Source organism: Miniopterus schreibersii (assembly GCF_964146895.1).
Source record: "Miniopterus schreibersii genome assembly, chromosome: 3".
In the NCBI taxonomy this organism is placed as follows: Eukaryota; Metazoa; Chordata; class Mammalia; order Chiroptera; family Miniopteridae; genus Miniopterus; species Miniopterus schreibersii.
The window spans coordinates 96,788,877-96,793,875 of record NC_138103.1 but is presented as its reverse complement, the minus strand read 5'-3'; positions in this window follow the sequence as shown (position 1 = coordinate 96,793,875).

Sequence of the window (4,999 nt, the reverse complement as noted above, 5' to 3'; positions counted from 1 at the left end):
AAATTAAAGAAAAATCAAATGTCAGTGTCCATAATAAAGTTTTATGTTATAGGAACACCGTGCGTCCATGCGTTTCTATAATATCTGTGGCTGCTTCTGCAATACAAGGGGTAGGGCTGAGTGGTGACGAAAGAGACTGCATGGCCTGCAAAGCCAAAAACATTTACTATCTGTGCAGAAAATGCCTGCCCTTTAAAGAAAGCTTGCCAACCCCAGATCTCAGCCACTAGAACATCTGCATAGTAAGAAAGTCTTGTGGTGTTAGCACCTTACCTACCAGATTGAAGTTTTCTTTCTGGAAAAAAGGAGTCTCATAAAGTTATGTCAAGAACCAAACACAAAATGAATGGATAATTAGACAATCTGGTCCTCATAAAGGAAACTGCAGGAAATCACAGATAAATCTACCATGTCAATGTCAGAATCAATTTCTCAGGAGAAAACAATTGATTCCAAAGAATTTGTCTCTTACCACTTTGCAAAGCGGCCATTGCAGTCCACCCCACTCCCTCTCCCCCTCTTTTTTAAAGTGCTCTGAAGGGTAGGGAATTTATCTTTTCTTTATGAGTAACTATATCATTGGTGAAAATGACTGTTAAAAAGCGAGCGAGCATGAAACAAATCCCTGCCCAATAAAGTGGTGACTTTGAAAAGGAAATTGCCCTGCTCAAGTGATGGATTCCGTTTCAGCCATCATGACCCATGTTATGAGGGAGTCCAGGGGCCCAGGGCCTGGCCCTTATCGGCAAAGCAGCTGCAAGGCCCCACTGGGAGCCAGGGAGGAGGCTCTGTGAGCGGCCAGAGGCTGACCCACGGCCCCACGGCTCCTACAGGCTGCAGCACTCAGCTCTGAGTCTCCAGAGACGCCTTCCACCTAGCCTGGGATGCCCCCCACGCGAACCCCTGCTGACCTACCCCAAACAAGGCCTCATTTGAGTTCCACACACGGTAATACTGACTCAGGGCTCCCAGCCCAGCCCTGTATTACTTTTTATCATTTTAATGCTTGTGTTCTCTCTTCCCCAGGACTGGAGGATCCTCGGGCACAGAGAGCACCCATCACTTAGACACCCCTCAGTTAGAGAGCCACACTAATTTCCGGTGAAGATGACCATAACGGGAAGGGGGAAGAGGGTTTTGAACCCCTCTTTTTGAAAGAGGAGATGAGTGGCTGGACAGTGCTTGCTTCTCTCTGATTCTCAGGCAGGGCTGAGGCCCGGGGCAATGTGAGAATTCCCAGCAGAGTGTTCTCGTTGCTTTATCACGGGACCACCTACCTGTGCAGAGCAAAACCGGCGCTGCGAATTCTTCTCTCTGGACTTCCTGAGGAGCAGCTCCCAACCAAACATGCCTTCATTTCCCCCAGAAAAGAGGGCAGAGCCACGGAGCTACGCGGTGGGCCCTGCTTTCCACGTTCGGGGGCTCTGAGATTGTGACATCGGGACAGCATCAGGTACTTGCTTCCTGGCAGTCACTGTGGAAGAAGCTTCGCTTCTCGCTGTCCGTAAAGGCGAGTCTGAGCAGACGTCTGTCAGTATTGACTACCGTACGTTTAAATGCCGGGCTCTGTAGCAGGGCAGCTTGAAAATGTTATAACTTTTTCCCTTTTCTGCAGTCATCTGAATGTTGTAAAAACGCAAATAAATGTTCTTTCGGAACTAGCAGTATTTGCTTTATCTCTAAGTTAAATTTTACACTTTCCTTTATGTTACTGTTTTAAGGTAATGAGTAGTATTTCCAAAGAGTTTAGTATTTTGGAAGGGGCAGTCCTAGAACCTATCAAAATAAGTGCATCTCTTAGTTTTGCTCTCAAAAAGAATCATAAAGTGATTATGATCATTGAAAATAAATCAAACTAATTGACACCTCAACCCTGATGCACATAGAACAACCTGGGGGAGGTTTTAAAAATACCAACTCCTGGGCTCCACCATCTAGGAGTCTCGTTTAATCACCCAGGAGCAGGGCCCAGACGTGGCTGTATTTTGTAATCTCCCCAGGGTTTCACTGACCATGTGGCGATCAGACCTGAGCAGCCCACATACACCTTTATCAGAGTACTTACCATTCCATCCCACGATTACCTGCATACATCTCTCTCTTTCCCTCTTTATAGGCTCCGGGAAGCTTATGAAGAGCCAGGAGATGCATATTACTCATCCCTGAGCTTTGTAATAGACAGAAGTTTGTTAAACTCCAGGTGCCTGCCACGGGGGCACAAATCCTATGGAAGAAAGGCAAGGAGGAGCCCTAGGAAGTTTCTTAGCAAAGGTGGCCAGGCCCTGTACCCTGTGACCCGACACTGTGGACGTGGGTGATTAGATTAGCCCTGACCAAGGTCTGCTGAGCTACAGGGTGTCCCATAACCCATAAGGAGGCCTGACACAAACGCTCAGTCCAACTCTAGCACCTGGTTAGTGCCCAGCAGGGCCAATTAGATCCTTCCACTAAAGGAGTTTAAATGTGAGATCAACAACGAGCTGAGCAGTTGGTAGCAGGAGCAGAAGCCAAGAGACACCCGGAGAAAAACAGCAAGAGAGAGAAGAGCTGAATCACCTCGGCGGCTAAGCCTGTTAGTAGGGATCGGAGGCAGATGCCTGCTGCTCAGGGGGCAGCGAGATAACCTAGTTACAGATCTGTATCCTGAATGACCTTCCAGTTCCTGAACTTCAATCCAGTTTTCGTGAGGCCTGGCTGGGTGGCCCTTCCGGAAGGCTTTTCGGGGACACGTGGCTGAGCGGTGGAGATTCCGGTCAGCCTTGCTTCCACAGCAAACTCCCGTTACTTAGGGTGAAATCAGTGGTGTCTGCTCTTTGCAACCCCCAAAAGGCCCAATCAGCACAATTCTCAGGGTCTAGCACTTTGCCTGGCACGTAACAAGTGCTAAATCATCGCATGTGCTTGGATGGCGTGACCATCGCCGGTGAGCATCTTCCTGAAAACGAAGAAAGCGTTCATGGTCAGAACGCTTACTAGTGTTGCCTTCACATTCCAGAAGCAATGCTAAATTAGGGTAAATGGATGAAGCTTATTCCGCTCTCCCATTTCCAGATCCATCTACACTTCTACCGTAAATCTATCAAAGCACGTGGCACATCCTGCAGAACTACAGCGAGCATCCTAATTTCAGCTGAGGGATGTTTGCATGACTCAATTTTCATTCCGCTTAATCTTAAATCACAGTAACAATTTCCCTCCCACACTAGCTTCACTGACAAATCTCCTAAGTTGCTGGTCTTTGACTTCTAAGCTTAATATTATGTGATCTTCCCCCCACATATTTCCCCTTGTCTATTGTCTGTATCAGCTACTTAAGGATCACACACTCCCCAACAACCGGATGAGCCATAAAAGAAGAGGTACATGGTTGTAAACTGAGCCTGTTTACGCTTTCCCTGGCTCCAGCTAATAAAATCAAAGAGGTCCCACCGAATGCAGGGCCAATGGCTTTCAGAAAGCAGGTTTCTGCTAAGCAAAGACATACCTGGATTTAGTGCATTATTTTAAAGGTCAAGCTAATTCCATGCCTTGTGTGAATGAAACGGATTTGTGGGTAGAGTCATGGGCAGGGTTAAGGACTTGCCCTCCTCCTGTCCTCTACAAAAGAAGCCTCTGGCTGCTTCTTGTAACCAACCAAGGAAAGAAATGCCCAAAGGGTCTCCCCGAGATCAGGGACGGGAGCTGGGTCCCTGCTCACTGGCAACTCAGCACCAAGGGAGTGCCTGCTTAGGTTTGCCATCTACATTTTCAAAAATCTGGATAAAAGAAAGTTTAGCCCAACCTCCCCTGACCCGTTCCTGATAAAGTGATCTTACGCCTCTGGAATTGGGATTTTGAATGTATGTGCCTACCCCGCGTCTGGTGTTCTATTACAACAGCATGAAATGGAGCCTAGGACTGAGGAGCCGGCCAGCCTCAGAAGCCTTCTTCATTGCCTGCCATGTAATACATGATATGCAAAGCCTCTGACTTCAGCCAGCAGATATTTGGAGACCGTGTTGGCCCAGTATGGGACTCAACTAATGTGTGTTTAGGTCAGAAAGCGAATCAGAAAAGGCACTGGAGGGCACGTCACGGAGCGAGCGCCCTATAAATTCACCCCCACTCTCCGCGGCCCCTGGCAAACCCTCGGCTCCCTCACCGGCCGCTCCACGCCTCTGCTTCGCGGCGCCAGGAGAACTCCGGCCCACAGCTCCCCTCCTCGCCGCTGCCTTCCGCCGCCCCGCGGAAAAGCGAGAGGGCTCGACCCGAGGAGGCAGCAGAGCCTCCGACAGGCGCGAGGAACGCTCCGCGCAGCCCTCCGCCCGACGGCGCGCCCTGCGGCCGAGCGCGCGGACGAAGCGGGCGCGCACGCCCGAGTCAGGCGCGGATTGCCCCCTCCGGCCGGACCGCGCCGAGCTCCGCACATTCCTCCGGATCTACCCCGGGAGCAGGAGGCGCGCGCCCCGCGGCGTCTCCCGGCGCTGAGCAACCGCCCTGCACCCCGGGGCGCCTCGCGTCGCCCACTCGCACCCCGAGCCCCGGCCTCGGGAGCTCGGGCGCCGCCTCGCTGCGCTCCTTTTCCCTCTTCCACCGCCGCCTCCCGACCCCTCCCCTCCGGGGGCCCCGCGCCTCCCCTCCCCCACCCCGGCCCCGCGGCCCCCAGGCCCGGGCTCTCAAGGACCAGCCTGCGCTCCTGGCGCCCTCATGTCTTCAACCGACTCCCTGCGCTGGTTGACGTGGTGTCTCCTTGGGATTTCCAGGCAGGATCTCAGCTCCGGAGGCAGCATCAGCCCGGCCCATCTCGCGCGCTTAGGCGCTGCGCCCCGAGAAGGCGCAGAGCGCGGCCGCCGCCGCTGAAGCGCGCCCCGCGCCCCGGGCCCACGCAGCCCGCGCTAGGAGCGCGGCGCTCGCAGCCGTGTCGCCCCCGACTCAAGGCAGCGGCGGCAGCTCGGACCGCGGCCTCTGGGGGTGCGGGGGGCCGGCGGGGGAGCTGTCGGCATCCTTCGCCCTTCTCGCG